Source organism: Corvus hawaiiensis, chromosome 31 (genome assembly GCF_020740725.1).
Source record: "Corvus hawaiiensis isolate bCorHaw1 chromosome 31, bCorHaw1.pri.cur, whole genome shotgun sequence".
Classification (NCBI taxonomy): Eukaryota; Metazoa; Chordata; class Aves; order Passeriformes; family Corvidae; genus Corvus; species Corvus hawaiiensis.
In genome coordinates, this window is record NC_063243.1 from 2,598,626 (window position 1) to 2,626,309 (window position 27,684).

General features: G+C 57.0%; 1 long non-coding RNA gene across 1 annotated transcript; it reads left to right on the forward strand.

Annotated features, from left to right (window-relative positions):
• The first annotated feature begins 10,331 nt into the window (after positions 1–10,331).
• Positions 10,332–12,995, forward strand: LOC125318830. Its single transcript, XR_007200500.1, has 3 exons — positions 10,332–10,418; positions 11,820–12,657; positions 12,955–12,995. It is a non-coding gene; the product is annotated as an uncharacterized LOC125318830 (long non-coding RNA).
• Positions 12,996–27,684: the final 14,689 nt, after the last annotated feature.

Sequence of the window (27,684 nt, forward strand, 5' to 3'; positions counted from 1 at the left end):
TCAGGAATAGTGACAGGGGGTTTTTGCGTGGAGACCATAGCGCAAATCTGACCTTTAAAGTCAGCATCAATAACTCCTGAGTGCACTAAGATTCCTTGATGGGCAACGTCAGGTTTTCCCACCAGCATCGCACTGGATCCCTGGGCTAAGGGTCTATATGCGTCCAAGGGAACCTTATAAATACCGCTAGAGTCTAAGACGACTGTGGCTGAGGTATGGACATCAAACCCGTCTGATCCGTGGGTGCTATCTGATCCCTGGGTGCCGTCTCTAGGGTGGCTGGGTAGGCCTGTGCCTGTACCTGTGCCACTCTCTGGGGGAGAGACTGCATCGGAGAGCAATTCCCCCTCCTTGCACCCCGGCGGAAGTTTCCTGACAAAGGCTGACCATCGGCATGAGTCTGGGACCTACAATAGTCCGAGCAGTGCCCTGGTCTGCCACACCTCTTGCACTGGGGGATCGGTGTGTTCTCTTTTTGGTTTGGCTTAGGCCGCTTCTGGTTTTTTGTGTGTTTGGGTTGCTTTGGTTCACAATCAGAAGATGCGTGAACAGGCTGCAGGAACACAGCCAAAGCAGACCTTTTCTGGCTTCCATATCCCACCTTAGAGCAGGCTTCGACCACGTCTGTTACCTCAGGATCCCCTGGTAAGGCATCTATGATTTTTCTGCACTCCTCGTTTGCGTTATCTCTCACTAACTGCCTTAACAACATCTGCCTTAACCCATTATCATCAGCAGCGACTTTCTCTACAAAAGAGAGGAATGACTCTGATTTCCCTTGAACTATTTCAGTATATTGATTTCTAGGAGCAGCCATCTCCATGGTTTTCGACAGGGCCGTCATGCCGACGTGTTGAGCTTGCTGTAGGACGCTAGAGGGAAAAGGTACCCTGGAGATTGGGATCAGAGAAGGGACCAGCCCCCATAAGACCATCCGTCCCCACTGCACGTCTGGGGTCCTCAGCTGGGAGCTGCATATTCCCTAATGCAGTCCTGTCGGCCAGCTTTCTCCAGGTAGTCTCAAAAACTGCACATTGTACAGGTTGAAATAGGATTTGACCTAAGTGCCTGATATCAAATGGAGCAAGCAAATCTGTATTTATCACCCTTATTATCTGCATAACCTCAGCAGAACCAAGCCCATGTTGTGCAACCTTGGATTGCAGATCCTGTTCAACCTTCCAAGCAATTATCTCGTGCTTGTCATGCTCCCCGAACTTGGGAGAGCCTTATACACTGGGAAAGCTTGGATCTCCCCTTTTGGGGAGTCACTACCATCCTGAACTACTGGCACAGCCTCAGGATGCAGTGTAACAGCTTCCCGATTACTCTCAGGATCCTCAAATCTGTTTGGCATTCCCAGTGTTTCCAATAAATTCCAATCGCCCTCCTCCAGAGCCTGCATCTTAAGTGACTCCCAGAAACGATTGTAGTGGGTCGGACGCACTGTCACAGTGCAGTCTGGGAAGGTCCAGGGGCAAGATTGGAGCAGCCTTTTCCTTCGCTGCTCGGCTACAGCGGCTTTACGCCCCAGGGCCGGAACCTCCTCTGCCTCACTGCCTGACGATGAATCGTCGGGTATGAGCAGCTTTGAGGTGCCGTGAACGAACAGAGGTGGGTGGGGGGAAATCGCCTGACCAGAAGAGGAACCGACAGCAGAGGCTGGAGTCAGCTGTGCAGAGGGCTCCACCACAGCTGCTTTCGGGGATGCAATCTCGGGCGGTTTCGACCGATCCGGCGCTGGGGCTGCTGCGGCCATCTCCTGTGCTGCGATCACGCCCGGAGCCACTGCTGGCTGGGGCATGGCCTCCGCGACCACCGCTTCTTTCACTGGTCTCGGCTCCACTGGCAGCTCGGGCGCTGGCACAGTGCCGGTCGCTGACACCACGACCGCCACTGCCGCCGCTGTTCCGGGTTCGGATCTTCTGCAGTAGTCACTTCCGGCACTGCTGCTTCCAAGTTCTCTGCATCTCTCACGGGTGGCGCGGGCCCAGTGAGCCCCGTGTGGTGGGGCATCTCCAGCAGCTGCAACAGCTGCTTTTGCAAGCTGAGCAGCTCCGCCAGCTGCCATGATACATTTGGCAGCTCTGTCAACAAAGGCAGATGCCATATTAAAAGGTCGACTGCTTGGTTCTGAGCTTGCGCAGAGCAGTCCGTCGCTACAGAGGGCAGTGGGCCGCATCCGGCATTCTCGGTGTAGCAGGCGCATGCGCAGCGCTGTCTGGCGCTACGCCAGCCAAAGGTGTCCATCCAGGCATTCTCAGCATAGCAGACGCCTGCACAGACAGGCTAGGAGCCGCCATGGGGGTCCAGGATGCAAGCCCACTGAAACGTGGCACTGAAAAAGCAGCGACCGCCACTGAGCTGAAAGGTGGGGCAGGCTGTACACCATCTCACTGCCCACACACCCCCACCAGTTGCTCTGCCAGTGTGGGGTCCTCGGGGGGCATGGGGTCCTGCAGCAGCACATGACGACCCGGTGCAGGCTCTGGGGCATTTGCCGCCCATGGAGCCAGGAGGGATTTTTCGGACTGGCCACCACACACACCTAGAGCCAGGTCAGTGGGGTCTCCTTCGGATATCTCTGTCACTCGCCAACGAAAAGGGTGAGCCAGCTCTGCTGCCACATTTGAACTCTTATCAGCAGATTAAACAAACCCCACCACGTGCGTAGTAATTCTAGCACCAGCGGGTCCCCAGATGGGAACTCGTGCCAGAGTGCAGAGCCGAGTTCCTGCCACAGCCCGAAATCCAGGGCAGTGTCTCTGTTCGGGGAGATGCCATGTAGGGCAGCTTAGTCTAATAATTCAGAGAGTGAGGTCTCAGAAATGGAGGTGTTCATTAAACCGAAAACACCTCTCCAGACTGATAACACAGCATCGGTTTTTAAGCTGCTGTTCACCATTCTCTCAGTCCCATCGGACATCCTGGTCTGGGGGCATGGGGGGAACAGCGTACCTCTAGAGAAATGCAGCTTGGCTCAAAGTGTGCAGGACACGTTGGGGTTCACCAAATGTTGCGGTATCCCGCAGTGGTAGGGAAGAAAAGAGAGATCCAACAGGCAGGAATTGTGCAGCAAGATTGATTGATTTATTATTTTACAAACTCTTTTATAGACTTTTTTCTTCATAGTCTAATTGGTCAAAGGATCAGCCACTCCCTGGGGTGATTGGCTAGAATCCTAAAACATCCATTGTCAAAATATTTTTCTACTGTACCATAAACAAAGCTTTGCAAGGTCACAGGTGTTCATAGCTTATAGAACTCTATGAATATCTTCCATGAGAGAGAAAAAGAAGCAAGAAAAATTCTTGCTAGCAGCATATTTGTATCCACACTTGTGGGGTTTCTCCCTGGCCTGAGCCTTCTCCACCATCTCCAAGCTCCGGCCAGATCTTCTGCCGCCTTCCCGGAACAGGGTGGATCTTTCCTCCTTGCAGATCCCTGGGCTGGGTTTGCAGCTCCTCCTCATGCAGGATCGCCGGGGCTTTTCCTCCCAGTTGGATTCCTGTGCTGTGGAGCTGCTCAAAACGGCCTCTTCTGTGAGGTTCTGCTGAGGGGATTTGTCCTCCCTGGTCTCCATCTGCAGCTCAGTGCCTGGGGGAGGAAGGACAAGGAGAGGATGGGATTTGCCTCCGTGCCACAGGGAATGGGAAGGAGATCCCCCCAGTCCATCCCCAGCAGGACGGCGTCGGCAGCGGGGTTGTCCTGCAGCCGGGGGTGATGCTGGGTTGGGAGATGGAGCAGAAGAGAAGGGGAAAGGGGCAGTGACTTCCTCCTCACCTGCCTGGGTGTCCTGGGACATCTTCCTCTTCTTCACAGACTCTTCCTCCATCTGGCCAAGGCTTGGGAATGATAAATCCTGGTTTCAGGGGAAAAACAATTGGTTAGTGCCTTGGGTTGGGGGTTCCTCCTGCCCAAGTCCATCTCTAGAAGTCATCAGGCATTTTGGATTCATTAAAACCTCCAAGATATTAAGATCCAGACCCAAAAAACTCAAACACAAAGACACAGCCCCAAAACTCCCAAAACCTCAATATTCAGGAAAAACTCCTATGAAGTAGGAAAATTCTGCCCCCCAAAAACCAAACCACCAACATTTAGACAAATAAACTTCAGAAACACCAAGATTTTCTCCCTCACCCCAGAAAATTAGAAAATATCAAGATTCAGCCCAAAAGATCCAGATTCAAATAGAAAACTCCACAATTCCACAAAAAAACCCTCCCGGGAGTTCCCTCTGTCTGGGCTTCTGGGGGTCCCGCATGTTTTTGGGGCTTTCCCTATCCAGGGTTCCTGCATCTCTGGATTACCGAGGGTCCCATGAATCACAGGGGTCTCCCCTTTCCGGGCTCCCCACTTCAGTGTCCAGGGGGTTCCCCTGCTCTCCAGCCTCCCCCTCCCTTCAGGCTGCCGGGGGTGCCCCAGCTCTGGGATTGCCCCTCTCTGCTCTTCCCACTCCGTGGGTCTTGGGCTTCCCCCAAACCTGGCTCTCCCAGGGGGTCCCCAAAACCGGTGTCCCCCTCACACCGTGCCACCACCAGGAGATCGTCACGTGGTACCAGAGCCTGACCCAGGGAGACCAACCCACACGTGGGGGGAGACCCTGCATCCCCCCACCCACGGCCGGGGCTCTGCCGTGAGCCGCCAGCGGGAACCCCCCAAAAAACCCTCCCAGGGACTGCCCAAGGTATTTGGGGCAAGCTTCCCCTCCCCAGTCCCCTGCGGAATGCAGGGGGGGGCGATGCTCCCAGGGTGGGAGGGCTGCAGATACGGGGAGCGCTGGACGCACGTGCTGCCTCCTCTTCCTCCTGTTCCTGCTCCCACTCCTCCTCTATCCCTCCTCTTCCTCCCGCTCCTCCTGCACTTCCTCCTTCTCCTCCTTCCATCCCTTCTCCCCCTCCTCCTTCATCCCTGCTCCTCCACCCCTGCTCCTCCTCCCCCCAGGCCCAGCGCCCACCCTTGGCCCCCTCCCCCCAAACCCATCGCATCCCGTGGGAGGAGCAGGGATGGAGCTGGGGCCGGTCGGGCTGGGGCAGCGCTGGGCTCTTGGCTGCTCCCAGCTGCTGTGGGGGAAGCCAGGAAGGGGAAAAGAGGGAAGATTGTTGTGTGGAGAAAAAAGTTTCAGGTTTGTGGCCCCTCTCAGTGGGGACTTGGACCCCTTTGATCTCACCTCAGAAACCTGGAGATTCTGGAGGGGGAATGCAAAGATGGGTGGGAGATCCCAAGGCATTTTGGGGATAGGGTGAGGGGTTGTGGGAGCCACTTCCTGGGGGAGGAGTCAGGCTGGAGACCCCTGGGCTGGACTCCTGGTCTGGGCATTCCAGCTCCCATTTTCTGTTCTCTTCCTCCCTTTTTCCCACCTCTCTCAGTATTTTCCCGTTGTCCCCATCACACCCCTGAGACACTCATGTTCACCTGAGTCCCGCTGGCCCCCAGACACGGGAGCTCCCAGCACCACCAGTACCACCAGTACGGCCCAGCTGCCAGCACACGCCCCATGGCCAGTGCCGGGCAAGTGCCGCCAGCCCCAAAGCAGCTGCGCTGTGCCGTGGAGGGGTCCCCATGGCCCTGCCCCATGCGGCACTGGGAGCACCAGTCCGGACCAGTGCAGAGCACGGGTGGGCAGCATCAGAACCCACGAAAGTGGTTCCACCACAAGCCATTTAGACCCCCCCCAACTGCTGGAAAGCATCAGGATCCTCCCATAAAAGGGGTCACATCCGCCTCCTAAAATGACCAGGAAATCTCCCAAAGGCGTTTATAACCCCCCAAAACGGGTGGAAAGCAGCAGGATCTACCCCAAAATGGGTTCCCCATGTCCTTCCCTGTGGAGCCGCACTCCAAGTGCAAGAGCCAGGTGTGTCCCCCCTCCCAGTAACACATCCCTCAGGACTGGAGGGTGCCCCAAAACCTCCTCAGGAACCGGATCCCCCAAACCTCTTCATCCCAACATGTGTCTGTGTCATTCCAGACCCCATCCCAGCCATCCTCCCTCTCCCAAATACAGCCTCGTTCTTAGGGGGGCAGAGCTGCTTCTGGGGGCATCAGTGAGTGCAGGGGATCCTTTATCCCCCTCGTGCCGCTCCAAGCTCCCGAGGGCAAAGCCCTGGTTTCTAGGGCTGTCCCCCTCCCCAAATTTGTAGGGTGTAATACCCAAGTGCGGCAACCCCGTGCCGTGTGGCAGCAGCCGTTGTCAGGACACGGCCCCGGGAGCTGCGTTAATGCCCGGCCGTGCCCGGGAGCGACTGAGGGGAGGGGAGTTCATAAGGACCCCCCCGCGCCTCTCGCTGCGCATAAAAAGGTTTTTAATGTATGGGAGCGATTTTCCACGGTTTCTGGGCTCCATGGGGCCGAGGCGGCGGCAGCGGGACCCGCGGGGCCCGGCCCGTGGGGGCGGCCGGGGGTGAAAAGTGCGCGGCGACCCCAGCGCGGTGCCCGAGGGCTGAGCGGAGCTGGTCGGGAACAACCCCCGGAACCCCCCGGTGCCCGAGGGCTGAGCGGAGCTGCTCGGGAACACCCCGCTCGTCTCCGCCGCTCCAAGCCGCTTTCCCGGCTCCGGCTGCCGCCGCCGCCCGGCCCCGGCGCGGTCCCGCGGGGTCGCCGCTCGAGGCGCAGCTGGAGGGGCTCGATCCGGGCCGCGCCCCGCCCGTCCCTCGCTGCGGCTCCTTCAGTGACACTCCAGAAGCCCCAACTCCCCCCGTCTGCGGCTCTTTCGGTGACACGGGGTGGCCGAGAGCCCCCGGTGCTGCCCCGACGGTCCCTCGGTGCGGCTCTTTCAGTCACGGGCAGCGGCCACTCCCGGTGCGGGTTTCTTTTCTCATTTTTTTATTCTGTTCTCTAGAGTTTATTTTATTCCCACCTCCCATCCCACGCCCCTCCGGTGCGGCTCCTTCCCCGCCGCCGCTGCTCTCCGCTCTCTCGGTGCAGCTCTTCAGTGACACGGGCCGGCGGGGACTCCTCGGGCGCCTCTTCCGAGCCCAGGCAGTGCCCATCCCGCCCCGCAGCTCTTCTACCGCCGCCCCGCCAGTCCCTCGGGGCAGCTCTTTTACTGACACGGGGCGCGGAGAGCCCGGATTGCGGCTCTTTTATTGCATTTTAATCTATTCTCAATGTTTTATTCTATTCACACCTGCCACCCCCTCGGCGCTGCCCTTCTGGCCACACCCGACAGCGCCCGTCCCGCCGTGCGGCTCTTCAGTGACACCGAGCGCCGGGGACATCCCGGTGCAGTTTTTATTCTATTTCACTCTATTCTCTGGATTTTCTTCTATTCACCCCCCACTCGTCCCTCGGTGCAGCTCCTTCAGACGCGGGCAGCTCAGAACCCTCGGTGCGGCTCTTTTAACACCGTCTTGCCTCTGGTGCAGCTTCTCTCGCCCCCTCAGACCGCCGTCTCACGGGGCCGCTCCAACAGGGCCCCGCCCGCCGCCGCTCCCGGAGGCCTCCCCCCTGCTCCCCGGGGATCGGACACTGCAGGCAGTTCTTTCTCTTTCTCCTTCTTTCTCCTTCTCCTTCTCCTTCTCCTTCTCCTTCTCCTTCTCCTTCTCCTTCTCCTTCTCCTTCTCCTTCTTCTTCTCCTTCTTCTTTTTCTTCTTCTCCTTCTTCTCCTTCTTCTCCTTCTTCTCCTTCTCCTTCTTCTTCATCTTCTTCTTCTTCTTTGTCTTCTTCTTCTTCGTCTTCGTCTTCATCTTCTTCTTCGTCTTCTTCCTCCTCCTCCTCCTGCCGGGATTCAGCCCCCGCCGCCGCCCGGCTCCTTCTGCCGCTCCTGCCCGGCACGAAGCGGCGGTGCCGCTGACGGGGCCGGAGCGCGGCTGCCCCGCGACTGCCCCGCGCCTCAGGGCCGGGCCGGGGAGTGACCGCACGGCTGGGGAGGGACCCCCGCTGGCCAGGGCAGGGACTGACCCCACGTGGAGCTCAGCTGTCATCCTGAAATGAAGGAATCGAACGTGGGTGCTGGCACTTCTGTAACCTCAAGCTGTTACTCGATACTCGACACTTTAGTTCTGGCAACAGGAAGCCCTTAAGCAGCAATGTCTCTCCCAGCCACTGGTTTCTGGCTCAGACCCAGCTCGGAGCTTGGACAAGAAACCCAAAGTCCCAGAAGAAAATGCTCTGCCGTCACTTTTTTTTCATAGTTATATTTTATTTTATACGTGTCTGTGATGACGTATTTAAGAAGGAAATCAAAACCATGCGCAGCTCTCCTGTGGGGTGGCGAGTTGCCGTGGCCGGGGCCATCCCGGCTCCACAAGTGGCCACGTGGCTACTGCCATCTCAGCATGGCCAGCGGCAAGCTTTGCCTGCTTGGCCACCTCTAGCCAGCTGTGCTGTGGGCAGAAGGGCAAGGGCAGCGGCAGTGGCTTCTTTTTTGTGCCTCGCTTGAAGAAAGACATTGAATGGCGCCGGTGCTGTGGTGGCCGGCACCGGACGCGCAGTGGCGGGGGGAGGGGGCTACGTGGCCAACAGCGGAGGCATGGCGAGCGATTCCCCAACGCAGAATTCGGACGAAATCGGCCTCTCGGCGCTGTGAAGTCCTGCAGAAGTCTTTGAACTGGTGGAATTTGTTGGTAATGGTACTTACGAGCAGCAGTTTTTTCCTTCTTCGAGAAAGAGGAGGAAGTGAGGACACGTGGTGGAAGACAGTGTGGCGGCACCAAGGTCAGTGGAAAGAAAGAGGGGCAGGAGGTGCTCCAAGTGTCAGAGTCGAGATCTCTCTGCAAGCCGTGGTGAGGACTGGGATAAAACAAACTGTCTCCCTATAATTCATGAAGTCCATGGGGGGATGCAGAGATCCTCTTGCAGCCCATGTGCAGAACAGGTGCTTGCACCAGAGCAGGTGGATGTCGGAGGAAGCTGTAATCCAGTGGGAGACCCGAACAGAGAGAGAGGGCCTTTTCTTCCAGAGATAGAGGAAGAGGGCCCTTGTTCCAGTCTAGAGCAGCTTATCCTTAAAGACTACACCCCATAGACTAAAATGATCCACACTATGCAGTTTTGGGAAGACTGTTTTGCCTGTGGGAGAGACTCACGTTACAGCAGGTCGGGCAGGACTGCTACTCGTGAAATTAGAACCACGCTGGAGAAGTTCATTAAGAACTGTCTCCCGTGGGAAGACCCCACAGCACAGCAGAAGAAAGAGACTCCCCTCCCTAAGCAAACTGAAGAAAGATTTCGGGTGAGGAACTGACCAAAACCCCCACGCCCTGTTTCCCTGCACTGTTGGTGGGAAGGAGGGAGGGGTTGAGGGGAAAAAAGTGTTTTAAAGGCTTATTTTATTCCTCATTATCCTTCTCTGACTGCTAATAATAAATTTACTTTATCCCTTTAAGTTTGAGCCTGTTTAGCCCTTAGAGTGTTTTTTCTTAATCTTTATCTCAACCCATAAGCCCTTCGTTTTTTTCCCCTTCCCTGCTCAGCTGTATCAGAGGACAACGAGTGAATGGTTTTTCGTGGGTGCCTGGTGTTTGGCCAGTGTCAAACCACAACACCAAGGAGATCAATGGAAGTAATGAGGAATTTTTGAACTCTTTCCGCTGCTGTTTCCAGAAGGTCCCGGCCGGGTCCTGCCGGGAGGAGCCGGGGGCGGGGAGGGGCCTCAGGGCTTAATTGGGGAGAAAAGTTGAATTGGGGCAAGGAAACTTTAATGGTGGGGAGAAAATGTGAACGGAGGGCATTTGAATGGGAGGGGATGATTTGAATTGGGCAGAGAAAATGAAGTGGGGGAGGAGCCCCCCAGCCCTCGGCTGTGCCCCGAAGGTGCTGCCAGCGGTTCCCCTGCTCCCACCCCCCGGGCTGGGGGCGCGGAGCTGCCGCTGCTCCCCGGGAATGCCACGGGATAAAAACTCCACTCAAGCTTTTATGTTCCCAGTCACTCCCAATAAGATCCCACTTGCCCCCAACATGGTCCCAGTTGTTCCCAGTCATGCCCTGTATGATTCTTTTCACTCTCAGTCCCTCCCAGTAGGAGTCAGGTACGGCCCCAGTCACTTTCAGTATGAACCCAGTCACTCCCAGTCAGTCCCTCTATGATGCCTTTTGCCCCCATCATGGTCCCAGTTGCTCCCAGCATGATCCCAGTAACTCGCAGATACTCCCAGTACTATGCCAGTCACTCCATGTGTGACCCTGTCAGTCCCAGCATGATCCCAGTATGACCCCAGCATGGGCCCAGCTGCTCCCTTGTTGCTCCAGTTCTGGTCCCAGTGGGTTCTAGTTCCAGTCTGTCCCAGTCCATCCCAGTCTGTCACATTCTGTCCTGGTCCCTTCCCAGCAGCTGCGGCCATTTCCCAGATCCTGCCCCCTCCAACCTCCAGAGCTGCCGTTGGACGTCCCCCCAGGATGCTGACGGGGGTCAGGGGCTTCGTGCTGGACTTTGTTTTCCTAGGCTGGGGCTCAGCCTCCACCTGTGGGAGAAGGTGAGGGGGGGTCTCTGGGGGGCCATGTCCTCTTGGAGCCTGTGAGCCCCTCTCAGGCCTCCCCCAACCCCGGGGTCACTCCCTTTTCTTTCCCCCGGAGCTCCTGACCCAGCTCGTGCTCCCCCCTGGGAGGGGGCTTTGGGCTTTTTCCTTGGGCCCCCCTGGAATCCCCATTCCTCGGCACTGGGACCCCCCTGCATCTCCTTCCCCAGCTCTGGGACCCCCCTGCACCCCCTGACCCTGCACCAACATCCCCCTGCACCCCCTTTCCAGGTATCCATCTCTCCCAGCCCCTGGATCCCCCTTTTCTCTGACCCCGGGGACCCCCGGACCCCCATTCGCGGCCATCCCAGGGCACCTCAGCCCCAGGCCTCTCTTTGCTGGGAAACCCAAACTGGGCACGGGGCTCTGCAGCCGCTCTGGGATTTGTGATCACCCAAAGGAAAGGGAGAGGGAGAGGGAGAGGGAGAGGGAGAGGGAGAGGGAGAGGGAGAGGAGGGGGGAGGGGGGAGGGGAGGGGAGGGGAGGGGAGGAGAGGAGAGGAGAGGGAGAGGAGAGGAGAGGGAGAGGAGAGGGAGAGGAGAGGGAGAGGAGAGGGAGAAGGAGATTCGGAATCAGGGATTGGACTCACAGCACCCAGTTCCACTCTGCTGGGGTTGGGGACTGCAGGAAAAATTGGATCTGCTGCTCCCGGAGCTTTCCCCGCTTTGGGCCAAACCCAGCGGGTTCCAGGCAGAGTTTGGCCGCAGGGCCCGGGAGTTCAGCCCAGCCCGGCCCGAGCGTCCTGCAGGGCGTGGGTGTGGAGGGTCCCAGGGGAGTCCAGGGGGATCCAGGGGTGTCCCAGGAGGGGATCCAGGTGAATTCCCTGCTTCCAGTGAGGGATCTGTATTTTAAGAGAGGTGGTTGATGGTGCTGTAAAGGAGCAAACTGCAGAAGAAGTCACAGAGAAGTCATTTAAGCAGGGACTACCCGTGGTTAATTCCTAAAACCAAAATAAGTCAGTATTTATTTTGAGGGAAAATGATTTCTAATGGCATTTTGAGGGTCAACAGGATAAATACACAGAAATAAATACAAAGAAAATACAAAGAGGTGAGACAGGAGTGGAGCTCTCTGGACTGATCCTGGGCAGAGCCCGGGCAGACCCTGCATGAATTTGGCTGCCTGAATGCAGCTCTTGCCCGGGCCCCAGGGGTGGCCCCCTCTGGGTGTCTCTCCCAGCACCACAGGGATGCTCCTGCCCCTTCCCTGGTGCCCCAGGGTCCTGCAAGCGCCTTCTGGGGCCACCCAGACACCTCCCTGGGCCTCTGGGGGCCCCATGGCACGGTGCAGACAGGGATCGAATCAAAGCTTCCTTGGAAGATGGAGGCAGGAGAATATTGCCCACAATCTTCTTTCCAGCTGCCCTCCACACTCCTGCAAATCCTGCTGGGACACTCAGACTCTCCATTCCGGGGCTCTGCAGCTCCCGTGCAAACCCATCCATCACTGTGTCCCCTCTCACATGGATATCAAGGAAATGACACAGCAATGTCCAGAAAACCTGAACTTGATTAACTTGACTGCTCTAAAAATCTGCAGCTGGGGGGTAATTGGAAGACTACGGGGTGAGAACCTTATGCCTCCAAAAAGGGTCAAGAGTTTGGAACTGGAACACTCAGGGAAACTTCAGCTTCTGGGGGAAAAGGTGGCTGGGAGCTCTGCGGCTGAGGATGTGGGGCTTCACTAACAATGGGAAAGGAGGGGAGAAGGGGTAAAAGGGGAGGTTTAGGAGCCCTAAACGTGGCGTGAGGGGGGTGGGTCATCCCCAAACTGAGCCAAGGGGAGCAGGGATTTGGGAGGACTATGGGAAAGGGGTGGGAGAGGGGGGATAAAAGGAGGGGGGACAGTGGGAAAGTGTCCCCACCACTTGAATCCCTGGAGCGATTCTTTGGGGCTTGCGGGGGAGGGGGGATGGATCCGCACTGGAGGGGTCCCCAAGCCCCCTGCCCATCCCTGGGGGGCTCATGGGGGATTCCCCCACCCAACACCCAGTGCTGCAGGGGGCGGGGGGGGGAGGGGGTAAGAAATAAGGGACCGGGTGGGCACAGAGGAGGAGCGGGGGGAGGAAGAGGAAGAAGAGAGGAGGAGGAGCAGCAGGAAGAGGAGGAGCAGGACGAGGAGCCGAAGGAGACGCACGACGTTCGCTGCCCGCTCTCCGCCGCAGCCTCGGGAGCATCGTCTCCCCTACATCCCGCAGGTGAGCGGGGAGGGGAAGTTCGCCCCAAATATATCAGGTGGTCCCTGAGCGGTGCCCAGAGAGGGGAGAACCCCGGGATCCGCGGGACCCCCATCAGCCCAGAGGAAGGGAGACCCCCAGAACCCCAAAGTGGAGAGACCAAAGAGGGGGAAATCCTGGGATGGGTTTTCTGGGCTGAGTCGTGGTCGTTTGGAGATCTTTACAGACACAAAACCCCCAGTGACTTTCTGAGATGGACCTGGGCAGTAGGAACCCCCAGCCCAAGGCGTTCATCCCTTGTTTCTCCCCCCAAACCAGGATTTGTCATTCCCAAGGCGTGGCCAGATGGAGGAGGAGGAAAAGCCCCGGAGATGCCGCACGAGGAGGGGCTGCAAACGCAGCCCAGAGAGATCCAAGGAGGAAAGAGCCCCCCTGTGCCGGGAAGGCGGCCGGAGATCCAGGGGGAGCTCGGAGCTGGGGGAGAAGCCTCAGGGCGGGGAGAAGCCCCACAAGTGCTTGGAATGTGGGAAGAGCTTCAGCACGAGCTCCAGCCTTATCCATCCCTGCAAGATCCACAGTGGGGAACGACCCCGTGAATGTCGGGAATGTGGAAAGAGCTTCAGCATGAGCATGGTCCTGATCGAGCACCAGGTGATCCACACAGGGGAACAGCTCTACACCTGCACGGAATGTGGGAAGAGCTTTGGGGGCAGCTCCATCCTGAGAAAGCACCGGCACACCTGCTCCGGGGAGAGGCCCTGCAAGTGCCCCGAGTGCGGGAAGAGCTTCGTGCGCTGCTCCAGCTCCATCCCCCGTGGGAGGATCGGCGTTGGATGATCCCCAGTGACCCCCGTTGGGCAGAGCCCTGGTGACCCCCGTTCCGGGTGATCCCCGCTGGGTGGGGGGGAGGTATTGGACTCATCAGTTGCCAGGCAGACAGACCCTCAGCGCCGAGTGCCCCGCACTGGACTCTGCCTCCCCGTGCCGCGCACTTCACTCCCAGTCCCTCCCAGTGCCACCACAGACCCTTCCACTCGCTCTCAGTCCATTCCCAGGCCACTCCCAGACCTGCACCCTCTCTCCCAGTGCCTCCCACTGCATTTCCAGGCCCTCTCAGTGCTGCACCAGCCCTATACCCTCCCTCTTTCCATGCCTCACCAGCTGATCCCAGTGTCTCACAGCTCTCTCCCAGTGCCCCCCAGCATGTCCATCTCGCTGGTGCCTTTGAGCTCCCAACCTGGCCCTAGCTGCGTGCTCTGCTCCGAGATGGATTTCTACCCTTCAGACATCCAGGTGAGGTGGTTCCAGGGCCAGCAGGAGCTCTCAGGGCATGTGGTGGCCACTGACATCGTCCCCTGTTGGGGTCTCCTCCCCCCGCCATGTATCCCTGGGAGAGGGGCCCTGAGGGACGCACGGGGCTTCCCTGTCCCTGCTCAGCCTCGTTCCCATTGGTTGGTTTGTGTTCCCTGCGCGGGCAGAAGGACCCTTGGTCCCGTGACTGGAACAGTTCCTCGGCAGAGCTCCGGCCATGCGGCTGGAGAAATAAACATCTCTGAAACAGCTATCAAGAATCTGTCTGTCCATATATATTTCCTTTCCACGGGACTCCTGGTTTGATATATGTATGTTGCAGTATCCCCACTGCAACAGTCCCCAGCGGGGACTGGACCCACCAGCTCCTGGTGCTGCTGGAAACTCCCCCTGGTGTGGGATCACCTCCACCTGCCAGGTGGAGCATGTCAACCTGGAGCACCCCCTGAGCCAGCACTGGGGTACGGCCCAGCCCCCAAAGCACCGGGGGGAGCTGGGTAGGGACTGGGGAGCCTGGGAGGGGGATTGCAGTGTGCTGGGAGTAACTGGGAGGGAGTTTGAGAGAGCCTGCTTTAAAATGGGAGAAATGCTTGGGGGTCTGACAGGGCTGGGAAGGGGTTTGAAGGATGTTGGGGAGGCTGGGATGGGGCTACAGGGGTCCTAATGGACACTAGGAGGGAGTTTGAGTGAGCCTGGAGGGGCTGGAAGAAGACTGGGGACAGAAAAACAGGGGTTGGGATGAGGTTGGTTGTGCAGGGAAGAGACCGGGAGGGGTCTTGGTGAGTCCTGGTGGGGCTGGGAAGGGACTGGGAAAGGGTTTGGGGGTCCTGAGAAGGCTGGGGAGGGACTGGGAAGAGGTTTCAGGGGGCCCTGGGTGGGCTGGAGGCGACTGGGAGGGTGCTTGGAGAGTCTCGAGGTGTCTCTGAGAGGTTTTGGGGGTCCTGACCCCTGCAGACCCCCCAGAGATGCCGCCGGTCGCTGCCCTCAGCAAGATGCTGACGGGGATCGGGGACTTCGTGTTGGGCTTCGTCTTCCTGGCGCTGGGGCTCGGCTTCTACCTGAGCAAGAAGGTGAGGGGGGGTCCCGGCGTTCGTGTCCCCCCTCCCCCGGAGCTCTGTGCTCCCCCGGGGCCCCCCAGCCCGGTGTCACCCCCTTTGCTCTGCCCACAGAGCTCCTGAGCCGCCGGCAGCCGCAGCCCCTCCCCGTGGCCTCGGGCCCGGCCGGGACCCCCCGCTCCGTCCCCGCGCTGATTTTGGGGGGGTCGTGTGTCACTCTGCCCCTGCCCGGCTGCTCCCAGTGTTCCCAATAAAACTTCCCAGTTCGCCCCGGTCCTGTTTATTGGGGGGCGGTGGGGAGGAACTTGGGGGTACCCCGCGAGGGGGGCCGAGATTTGGGGGGGGAGGGGGAGGAGAACCTGCCCCGGGATGGATCGGGAATGGGGACGTTCAGCCAATCAGAGCGCACGGCGCTGGTGACTCACCAGTTGCCAGGCAGACCCGCAGCGCCCAGCGCTCCCCACCCGGACCCCACCTGCGCCCCCCCCTCGCCCCCAGCGCCCCCCGCCAGGGGAATTTGGGGAGGGGGCGCGTGGGGGGCTCCCAGGCCGGGCCCACAGCCCAGCCCTGCCCCAGCCCGACCTGCCCCGGCTCCATCCCGGCTCCTCCCGCGGGATGCGACCGCGTCCGGAAAACGGGGGGGGCCAAGGGTGGGCGCTGGGCCCGGAGGGAGAAGGGATGGGGGGGGAGGAGGAAGAGGAGGAGGAGGGGTGAGGAAGGAGCGGGAGAAGGGCCGGGGGAAAGAGCAGAAGGAGGCGGGATTAGGAAAGAGGAGGAGCGGGAGAAGGGAGTGGAGGAGGAGCCAGGGGAGGAGCGGGAGGAAGAAGTGGGAGAGGGGAAGAGGAGGAGCAGGAAACGGAGGAGGAACAGGAAGAAATTCTCGGTTCCGGCGTCCGTTGCGTCCGCAGCAGCTCCGGCCCTGGGATCATCGCCCTCATCCCGCATCCCGCAGGTGAGCGGGGAAGGGGAGCTCGCCCCAAATATATCGGAGAGTCCCCGGTGGGTTTTTTTTGGGGGGTGGATAGTTAGAGCCGAGAGGACTCCAAAGCTGAGCCGCAAATGCCACTTGGGCGGATAACGGGGGTCCACGACTGGTTGGGGTTTTTGCTGGGGGGAGGGAGGGGGAGATGGTTGCTGCCGGCAGAGCCCGGGCAGTGGATGGGGGGATGTGGGATCCCCAGATCATCCCTAAGCGGGATCCTGGAGAGGGGGGACTGCAGGAGCCACGGGACCCCCATCAGCCCAGGGAAAGGGAACCCGCGAAACACCAAAGTGTGGCGATCAGAGAGGGGGAACTCCTGAGAGGCTTTTTTTGGCTGAATGTTGGTGGTTTGAAGAGTTTTACAGACACAAAACGCCCGGTGACTTCCTGAGATGGACCTGGGCAGGAGGAACCCCCAGCCCAACGGGCTCACCCCTCGTTTTTCCCCCAAACCAGGATTTGTCATTCCCAAGGCGTGGCCGGATGGAGGAGGAGGAAAAGCCCCGGAGATGCCACACGAGGAGGGGCTGCAAACGCAGCCCAGAGAGATCCAAGGAGGAAAGAGCCCTCCTGTGCCGGGAAGGCGGCCGGAGATCCAGGGGAAGCTCGGAGCTGGGGGAGAAGCCTCAGGCCGGGGAGAAGCCTCAGGCCAGGGAGAAGCCCTACAAGTGCTTGGAATGTGGGAAGAGCTTCAGCCAGAGCTCCAACCTGATCCGGCACCAGGTTATCCATACTGGGGAAAAGCCCTACACCTGCTTGGAATGTGGGAAGAGCTTCAGCCAGAGCTCCCACCTGGTTCGGCACGAGGTGACCCACACTGGGGAAAAGCCCTATGAGTGTGGGGAATGTGGGAAGAGCTTCGGCTGCAACTCCGACCTCAACAAGCACCGCAAGATCCACAGTGGGAAACGACCCTACGAGTGTGGGGAGTGTGGGAAAAGCTTCAGCCAGAGCTCCAACCTTATCCGGCACCAGACAATCCACACTGGGGAACGGCCCTACAAGTGCTTGGAATGTGGGAAGAGCTTTAGACGCAACTCCAGCCTCAATGTCCACCGGCGCAGCCACACCGGCGAGAGGCCCTACGAGTGTTCTGAGTGTGGGAAGAGGTTTCAGACCACCACGAAACTCCTCCAACATCAGCCAACACACACAGAGGAGAGGCCCTTCCGCTGCGCTGATTGTGGGAAGGGCTTCAACCGCAACTCCCACCTTGTCAGCCATCGGCGCATGCACACCGGGGAGAAGCCCTACGAGTGCTTGGAGTGTGGGAAGAGCTTCAGCACGAGTTCTGACCTGATCCAGCACCAGAACATCCACACTGGGGAACGGCCCTATAAGTGTAGAGAATGTGGGAAGAGCTTCACCTGGAACTCCAACCTCAACAAGCACCTCAAGATTCACACTGGGGAACGGCCCTATGAGTGCGTGGAATGTGGGAAGAGGTTCAGGTGGAGGTCCCACCTCATCAGCCACCAGAATATCCACACCAGCAAACGTGAACGGCCCTACAAGTGTTTGGAATGTCGGAAGAGCTTCAGCAATAACTCTGACCTCATTAAGCACCAGAGGATCCACACTGGGGAACGACCCTATGAGTGTGGGGAGTGTGGGAAGAGCTTCAGCCAGAGCTCCAACCTCATCCGGCACCAGACAATCCACACCAGGGAACGGCCCTACAGGTGCTTGGAATGTGGGAAGGGCTTTAACCGCAACTCCCATCTCATCAGGCACCGGCGCATTCACACTGGGGAGAGGCCCTACGAGTGTCCCAAGTGTGGGAAGAGCTTCTCACAGAGCTCTCAGTTGACCCAACACCAACGGAGCCACCAGTAAGGGAAGCCCCGCTGTTGGGGAGGATGAAATTTTGGTAAGAAAGTTTCACAGATATGTAGGCTTGGCAGAAAGATCTTTGAATGTAGAAACTGAGGATGAGATAGAAATGAAAGCAAGTTTTGATATAAAGTAAAAGATGTTTTGCTGAACCAGTGATCACTGAATAACTGAGACGGAAAAGGCTGGAGATGAGTTGAAAGGAGATTTTTATGATTAGGTATAGGGTTTATTATTATAGGGTCATTTTTATGATTAGGTATATATATGATTAGGACGAAGGTATGTGACTACAAACAAAGACATGTTTTTCACCAAGTAAATAAGTCTCAAGAAGAGCATAAGTAAACAGAAAACATGTTTTTACCAAAAAGAGAGATATGGCAGGCAAACAAGAAATGTTGATGTAGCAAGAAGAAGAAAGGTCTGAGAATTTCCCATTGTAAGCTTAAATTGTAACTTACTCTAGTGATTGGATAATAATGACTATAATATGGTGATGGTAGCAGCTATGATAGGCTATAGGCAAAGGTAAAAGTATTGTGTATGGTGCTTATTGGTTGTTATGTATTAAGATACTCAGCAAAGTATAAAATGCTTTGTAGCTTGAACAGAAGGTGGCTTCAGGTATGCCTACAGCTGTAGATGGCAGCTGTAGGGCTGGCTCTGGATACCCACTCCCTGAAATGCTGTAACTTTGCCTATGCAATAAACAGCTTTCAAGAGAGCCACCTGAAGTCCAGACATCCTTCGTTGACACTTCTCCTATTTTCCGCGAGTGCCCCGAGTGCGGGAAGAGCTTCGTGCGCTGCTCCAGCTCCATCCCCCGTGGGAGGATCGGCGTTGGATGATCCCCAGTGACCCCCGTTGGGCGGGGCCCTGGTGACCCCCGTTCCGGGTGATCCCCGCTGGGTGGGGGGAAGGTGTTGGAGAGATTTCTTTGCCTTCTCCTTGTGCTGCTGGGATTTGGTTGGTAATAAACACCCTCCCTGTGCCCAGGCTGGGTCTGTTGTGCCCGTGCCGGTGTTTGCTGAGGGATCTCTCCCAGTCTTATCCCATCCCAGGAACCCGTGGTTAAATTTTCTCTCCCCTGTGCGGCTGCAGGAGGCAGGGACAGAGTGGCTTTGGTGGGTGCCTGGCATTGCTCCAGCATCACCCCAGGCCATAGGCATCCCTGGGATCCCAGTGTGCTGGTGCATTCCCCCCTCCTCCTTTCCAGGCTGCACTGTGATCTGAGAAACGCTTGTTAGGCCTTGGCCTTGAAAACAGCACCTGGGCTCAGCTCTTTCCGAGCTTGTCAGAAATACTGTCTGCTCCCAGGAACTGCTAACGAGCTCCTGCTTTCCTTATGACCAGCCCTGGAAAAGATTCCTCTTGCCTGAATGGCATAGCATTCCTGTTCTCCCACTTTCAGAGAAAGTGCTGGCCCAAACTGTGGCCAGGATGAAACATCGTTATGGCTGAAGCCCACTCTCTTGTGACCCTCTCAACAGAGGCCCAAAAGGAGACCCTTTGAGCTCTCCTGGGCCACCGTGGGCTGTGACCAGCAATCTCCCTCTGAGGGGGCCTCTCAGAGCCAGCAAACGCTCAGGTTTGCTATGCCTGGAGCTCGCCGAACCACGACGTGTCCTGGGCCGATACCCTCACTCCTCGAGGCCTGATCCTGTGCCCAGCAGGAGAGGAAAAAGGTTCCAAAGTGAGGATTTCACTGACCTCTGAGGGGAATTTTTCACAGGAACCTTGCTTGCTCTGACTGTTTCTGTCTGTGTGCGTGCCCCTGCGCATATGCTATAGCAAATCTGGGAGAAATACTGCTTTCTTAGGTGTTTAAGTACCTTGGATACCTAAGTTAGGCCTGTAGGTAAGTTTCAGTTATCGTTATAAACTCACTTAAATGCTGCTAAGTGTTGTTCTTTTGCGAGGTTCTTTAACATAAGTTATAAACTAAGTCCGGTGTTTTTAAGCGGTGTTTTTCTGTTAAGCTGCTAAGTATCACTTGGAAGTTACAGCTGTAAGTAAGGTTATTCCTCTGTTGAATTGTTAAGGTTAAAGTGTAAGTTCAGGTAGAAGTTAAAGTACTGCTGAGTGTTGCTAAGGTTTTAGGCCGTGTTCCTTTTTATCCTTGCCCGCACTGTCTTTTGTCCCATGCACCTGAACACCCACCCCCACACCCCCACATTCCCACACCCCCCTAGAGAGTTCTCAGCTCATTTCTGTTTTGATTGCCTGGATTTTGTTTGGTTTTGTTGTTGGTTTGTTCTCCCTTGTTGTGCCCTAGCTGTCCTGTAGGTAGTAGAGTGAATCTTGCCAACAAACTTCTTGTGCCTTGTTGCTTAATGTTAAATCTGACTTTTGCTCATACCCTTGCCACTGGTTTTTTAAGCGATCTCAAACACTCTCATTCGTGACAGCACCACAGTGTCCCGCCCTCACCGAGGGCCCTGACCCGCGCCCGTGTCACAAAGGGCCACAGCCGGCACCCCAGCCACAGAGGGACAGACTGGAACCGGCACGGAGCAGCCCCGGACTTGTGGCCTTGTAGCCCCTGCCGTGCCCCAAGCCCTGGGAGGCTTCGGCCACGCTCGCACCCGACAGCCGCAGCCCGGCCCTGCGGAGCGCTGGGGCTGCAGCCCGGGCTGCTCGGGGCAGGAGGAATTGGCCGCACGGACGTGCCAGGGCCCTGTGGGCAGTGGCTCCATGTCCTGCGGGAGGCCGGGGCCGAGGGTGTCCCTCAGGGCTCTGCCGGGGCACCGGGGCTCGTCACTGCCTCGGTCAGTGGCACCCGGGGGCACCGAGCGCAGCTTCGGCGCCTTTGCAGGGCACGGGGAGCTGAGCAGGGCGGGGGCAGCACGGAAACACCGAGTGCCTGCCCGGGACAGAGCCGGGAAAGCCGGGCTGGAAAGCCGGGAGAGGCTGCTCGGAGCTGGCCCGGGGACTTGGGCACCTGGGAGACAGAGCCGGGCTCTGAGCTGACACCCCAAGCCAAAAACCTGAGAAGTTACAGCAGGTTTTCCTAGACACTCTTCATTATTCTGTATTTTCTCAACGTGACTTTTTATGAGGGAACATTATCAGTGTTTTTTTGTATGTTTTTTCCACCCTTTATGTTGAGCTTTTGACAGGGTACCCTTCCTTCTTGGACCAGGGTAAAAGAGCAGAGGAGGCTGCTGTTCTGCTGAGTGCTTTATTTCATCGTCTAATAGCTTTCTTGAAGGCAGAGTTTGAAGTGGGTTACATGATAAAGGCAAACAGCAACAGCAGGCAAAAACAGCTGCTTCTTCTGTATGCTCTATATGCTCCATATGCTCCATATGCTCTATATGCTCTAGATTCTAGACTCTAGACTCTATATGCTTTATTTTCTAGACTCTATATTTTTTCTTACACAAGTTTGGATTATATTTGTTAATTGACCAGTAAGATTAACACACAATTCTAGTTTTTCTTTTCTTAACCTATCCTGGTCTAATTCTAACAATTGTAAGTTTTACACAAGTGTTACATAGGTATTACACAGATTTGCGTGTACATTTTCTCTCAGCTCTTATTGTTTATGTGAACACTCTATCTAAAAAATGTGAACAGTGTAATTCTATCTATATTTTGTCTAAAGTAAAGAATTCAGTGAAAAGGTAACACTGATGCAGCAAGAACTGTGTTTAAGGTCTCTGCTACAGCTTTTTCATGTTTAAGGCACTGTTCCGGTTTGGCCAAATTTAGAAATATATCCTCTGAGAGAAGGTACAACCACCCCTTCCCCCACCAGGTTCGGGAAAAAATAAACTTTCCTCAAAGGAAAGTGAAAGAGATAAAAACTATTTATTTAACAAACACATGGGAAAAGGATAATAATGCTAAATAATAAAATCTCTCGCTGTGGAGGAAAAACCTGGGAAAGTGTTCAAGTCCTCCCTTTGGTCTCCTCAGAGCTGGGGCTTGGCCCAGGGCCAGGCCCTCTGTGCCCGGTGGAAAGTCCTCCCGATGTGCTCTGATGTTAAAGCAATCAATCAGTCCAGTAGAAAAGGGAGAAAATCCGAAATTCCAGGGAAGGAAAAATTCAACTCTCAGTCTCTCTCCAGAGAAAAAGCAGCTGAGCCACTGGCCAAAAAACTGTCCTTGGGAAACAGCAAGCCGGGTGCTTCCTTGCTCCCCTGCCACAGCTGGGAAACCAATTGCTATCTGTGTGTGACCTTGAACAAGCTGCAAACTGCTTTGAAAAAGTTTTGCTCAGTTTTTCCTTCTCCCTCTCAGGCTCAGTTTGGAGGCATAGAAAGGCACAAAAATTAATTTCTGAGCATAGGCAGCGATATGGGATACACATCATAAGGTGATGAGACAGGCACTTAGCATATATTTCTACTAAAAGTTAAAAAAAATCTATATTTCTATTTCACTTTGGTGTGGCTTCATGTATCTCAGCTTGTCCAAAGGTTTTAATTCAACCCCTGTGCTTTGGCTTCCCTCTGGGCCTGAGTCCAGAGGAGCCTTCACTCCAACACCTTTAAAAAGAAATCAATCACTTTTTGTTACATGTTAGGAAGGTCAGGGAGGGAAACATTGTGGGCAATGAGGGTTTTTTTATTCAATATATTTTCAAAAGTGAGATGTGCCAACTCCGGACTTTGACTCCAAGAGCAGCGTCTGGTTCCAGACTGCTCTGCTTTTCACCGTGAGATCTCAGTTCCTTCAAATCCAGCAGTCAGAGCCCTTGAAACACAGAAAAGCTGGGAATCAGGTGAAAGCATTTGGAGGGTTTGCTCTGTCCGTACACTCCACATCTCCCCTGGTGTTCGTTCAGCCTCTCCACTCCTGTCCGACGTGCACATTGCTGTGTCCAGAGTTCAGTACATGCTTTTATGGATATATATATATATATATATATATATATATATATATACGTGATTATTGTATCCACAATTGCCTTGGAGTGAGTTCCTGTGATGGTACTTTCCGTGATCCTCTGTTCTGTGCCCAGAGCATGGTTATTGTGTCTTTGAGCGCCGGGAGCCCGGGACGGGCCGTGTGTGGGGCCGGGGCGGGGAGAGGCTCCTCGTTCGCTGCGCGGGCGTTTTGAAGCCTCGCTGCGCAGGATTTCCGGCGCTCTCTGTCCACCGAGGCTTTTTGCTTGGCTGAAAAGCTTTTTTGGCCCAGGCGCAGAGAGGATTTTTTTCCTTGCCGCGGTTCGGAGACGCTGCAGCGGCGAGCCTCGGGGTGCCCGCAGGGAGCTGAGCAGCTGCTCTGTCGGAGCCCGGGGGCTCCGCGCCGGCGGGAGCGGAGCGGCGCCGCTGCAGCCCAAAGCCCCAGCGAGCCGGGCCGAGCCGGGAGAGAAAACAGCCCGGGGCTTCAGCGCCGCTGCTTCGCCTGCCGGGCCCGTGCCCGCGGAGCCGCCCTGGGCAGGAGCTCAGCGCCGGCCGAGCCCCGGGCTTTCACCGCCTTCGGGACAGCCCCGGGCTGGTTTTTCCCCCGAGGGAGAAGCCGGCGCCGTCCTGTACCGCGTGTGGAGAGCGGGGATTTCTCCGGCGTTTTGGGTCTTTTGTCCCAGGGGGTGTGTGGGGGTAAGGGCTGACAATTTAATATCTAGCAGTTATTTACTGGTTTTTCTTGCCTTGAGGGCATTCTGTTTGTTAACAAATCGCTGGAGTTTTCTTCGCTTTCATCTATTAATACCCATTTCCTATTGGTGGAAAGGGATTATTGGAACCCTGTAGAGGAGGCGACACTCACTCCAGAGTGTCCTCTTTTAAATCGTCTCTCAAACGGAGACACCCTACAAGTGCTTGGAACGTGGAATGAGCTTCAGGCAGAGCTGCCACCTGATCCAGCAGCAGGAGATCCAAACTAAGGAACATCCCTCCTAATGCTTGGAATGTGGGAAGAGCTTCCTATGGAAGTCTGACCTGGTCACCCATCGCAGGATCCACGCCAGGGAACAGCACTACAAGTTCTTGGAATGTGGGCAGAGCTTCAGCAAGAACTCCCACCTCCTCAAGGACCACAAGATCCGCACTGGAGAATGGCCCTTCGAGTGCTTGGAATGTGGGAAGAGCTTCAGCCAGAGCTCCCAGCTCATCACCTGCCAGTACATCCGCACTGGGGAGAGGCCCTGCGAGTGTCGCCAGTGTGGGAAGAGCTTCGTGCGCTGCTCCAGCTCCATCCCCCGTGGGAGGATCGGCGTTGGATTATCCCCAGTGACCCCCGTTGGGCAGAGCCCTGGTGACCCCCGTTCCGGGTGATCCCCGCTGGGTGGGGGGAAGGTTTTGGAAAATTTTCTTTGCCTTCTCCTTGTGCTGCTGGGATTTGGTTGGTAATAAATTCCCTCCCTGTGCCCAGGCTAGGTCGGTTGTGCCCGTGCCGGTGCTCGGGGTGGGATCTCTCCCAGTCCTTCTCTCAGCTCCTGGGCCTTTCCTTGTATTTCCTGTCCCTGTGCAGTTGCAGAGGGCACAGTTGCTGCCAAGCAAAGAACGCCCTCAGCTGGGGCCTCATTTTTGGGCACACCTGAACATCTCCATCCCCATTTTGGGGTGCACCTGAGCTCCTGGATATCTGGGACTCCATTTTTGGGGCTTTATTGGGTTTGCTCGATCTGGTTTTGGTAGCAGGGGGACTATAGGGTGGATTCTGGGAGAAGGTTCTGGAAGCTTCCTCTATGTCCTGCAGTGCCAGTCCATGGTGGCTCCAAAGATGGAGGTGCCAGATGCAGAGATCCCCGGGGATGCAGCGATCCACCCACAGCCCCTGGAGGAGCCCCCACCGGAGCAGGGGATGCCTGAGGAGAGGCTGTGACCCCGTGTGAGACCCGTGGACAGAGGGGCCCTGCCGGAGCAGCCTGTCCTTGCAGGACTGACCCCGGGGCAGAGTGACCCCTGGGGCTGCAGCAGTGTGAGGGGACTGCTGCCCGTGGGACGGACTCAGGTTGGAGAAGTTCCTGGAGAACTGTCTGGTGGGAGGGAGCCCAGAGTGCAGCAGGGGAACGACTCCTGTCCCTGAGCAGCGGGAGAAGGCACCGGGGATGAACTGAGCATGGCCCCAATTCCCTGTGTCCTGCACAGCCGGGGTGGGAGGTGGAGCTGGAAGGAGGGAGGGGTGGGAGGAAGAAGTTTTTAAGGGTGTTCTTTTACTTCTCATTATCCTGTTTGGAGTTCGTTAGCAATAAATTCAATTCATATCTCTAATTTCGAGCCTGTTTTGCCTGTGATGGTATTTGATGAGGGAAATTTCCTGGTCCTCATCTCAGCTCATGAGCCCTTGGTTAAATTTCTGTCCCCTGTCCGGCTGCGGAGGGCAGGGAGAGAGCGGCTGTGGTGGGTGCCTGACATCGGGCCAGCGTCCCCCCACTCCAATGGGACATGTCCTTGTGTGGCCCTGGGCTATGGTGCCACTGTTGCTGTTGCTTTTGTCTTCCTTATGATTTTATCTTTTGCATGAAATGCTTGTGCAGTGCCCCCGCTGTCCCTTGTGTCCCCTGGGCACCGACAGCCCCGGGCCTTGCCCTGCTCCCCCTCCCACGTTCCATCCCGGCTGGCGGAGCCTTGGAGCTGCCGTGGGGCCGTGGGGCTGCCCCGGGGGCTGCGGCCCGAGCCGGGGCCCCTTCCCAGTGCTCCCAGTCTGCCCATCCAGCCTGGAGCAGCCAGCGAGGGCTTCAGCTGGGGCGGCAGAGAGGCGCTGCCGGGGGGTCCCAGCTCCGCTTGGCTTGGGTTGTTCTTCCCAAGCTGGGCCCAAAAGACTTTGGGAGTTTTCTGCCAGCAACCTCTCCTCTCGCGCACTCAGCCAAAGGAGTTTGGGGCGGTTTTCCCTTTTTCGGGGAAATCAAAGCCATGCACTGATGCTCCGAATTAGGGGCGGGAGTAGCGAGGCTGCAGGGCTTCCCAAGGAGCCGGAGGCACCCGACACGCAGGGCTGGGCAGGTCGGGCCGGGAGCAGCGGAGAGCTTTGTTTCTCTTCTCAGCTGAATGGCGGCTCGGGCCGGGCCCGTTCCAGGGCTGCTCCTCAGCTGCGGCTTTCCCCTCACGCAGCCCGGGGGGCGCTGGGAGCGCGGGGCGGGGCTGGGCCGTGTGCAGAGCCCGCCCCTCGCTCCGATTGGGCGGTGCTGCCGTCAGTCGTGGTTCTGGCGCGCTGATTGGTCGGAGCGGGGAGCAGCCCGGGCCCGGAGCCGCCGGCAGGGCGGCCGTGGCGCAGCAGAGGCGCCATTGGCGGAGCGTCTGTGCGGGCCCGGGAGCGGCGGCGGCGGCGGCGGCCGGAGCCCGGTGAGGCGGCGGCCGGAGCCCGGTGAGGCGGCGGCGGAGCTCGGAGGCGGCCCCAGCGCAGGTGGGAGCCGCGCTCGGTTCTGGCGGGGCTCGGGGCTGGCTGCGGGCGGAGGGGGCGGCAGGGGGCTGTGGCGGGTTCGTTGTGCCGTGTGGGCGCCGTGTTCGCCCTGGCGTGAGGGCGCTGCGGGAGCGGCTGCCCGCGGTCTCCTTCCCGCTGCTGCCTCGGCAGGAGCCGGTGCCGGAGCAGCGCTGGCTCGTCCCGGCTGCTGTGGGTAGGACAGAGGTGGCTGCCCCGTGGCCGGGAGTGTGCGGGAAAGTTCCCGTGGCCAGAGGTTTGTGTCCCCAGAGGAGCCGGAGGAGTCGTGTAAAAGTAACTTTATTCGTGGACAAAGGGAGAGGCCACGGGGCATTTCCCGTGGGGTCTGTCCAAGTGTTGGAGGACGCAGCCTCCTTTTTATGCCGATTTGCCCGGCCGCATCTCCGTGTCCCTTTCCGCAGTGGCTGAGGTCCTTGGAAGGTACAGACTTCCCGATCCGCCTGCTGCATGTGCCCCTTAATGTGCACCCCCACTTTGTATAACATCCGATATTCATGGCTCTGTGAAGGCTTTGTTCTTCTTCGGGAAGTTCAGGAATTTAGCAGGACCTTGGCTGAGCAGCAGGTCGTGTCAATTCGTAACATTTTCTAAAATATATGGTTTCTCTGGTTACTTCCTTATCTCCAAGTCCCTGGCCCTATCTGCAATGGGATTCACACCATCTGTTTGCAAAGAAAAGTTCGGGTTTTTTTCCTTTTAATCCCTTGTCTTCTTCTTTTCTCAGTACTTCTCTTTACAAACTTTAAAAATGCCTTAATCTGTTCTTCGTGGGCCTTCTTTGGTTTTGGGATTATTCTCAGTGACCTCATTCTGTGTCCTTTTGTAGCCGTTTCTGGATCAGGAGGCCTGGCTGCCACCTGCATGCCCTTGATCCCTGCTGAATGAGCTGCACTGAGCAAGGTGTGGTGCATGGTAAAAAGATGAGAGTTGCTGCAGCACCTGAGAGGAGAAACAGCATTGGTTTAACGCACGGTCTGCCAGGGAACCACGAAAATGTGTGCCGTTCCCATTCTTTCCACGTTTGGAGTGGTACATGAGCTGCTTTCTTATTTCCTTTGTTCTCTGTTTCACCACTTTTCCTTGGCCATCTCTTTGCCAAGAACACTTTGAGTCATTTAATTTTCCACAACCTCCTGGTCCGTCTGCTGGAAGAGAATCTGATGCCATCCCAGGGTGAAATGTGGCGCTGCTCATGGGAGTGGATTGGTGGGTGAGAAGGTCAGGAGCTGGAGCTGTGTGCTTGGTTATGATTTGGAGGGCAGCTTGTAATCTAATGATGCATTGAAATGATCAGTGGGTTCTCTGGCACCTGGTATGAATTTGTTTGGGTTCCCAGGGGCTGCTCCATGGTGTTGTAGGATTTGTTCTGGTGGCCGTTCATCTTTTCCCCATTTTTGGGCGCTGCCAAAAAGGCCAGGGATGCATCAATTGACCGCTTTTCTCTGATTAAGTCATCACATCCTTGGATTCCCAAGTGATTTCGCTGAACTTGTGGCAGCAAAAGCAGCCCAGTGGTCAAACCCACCC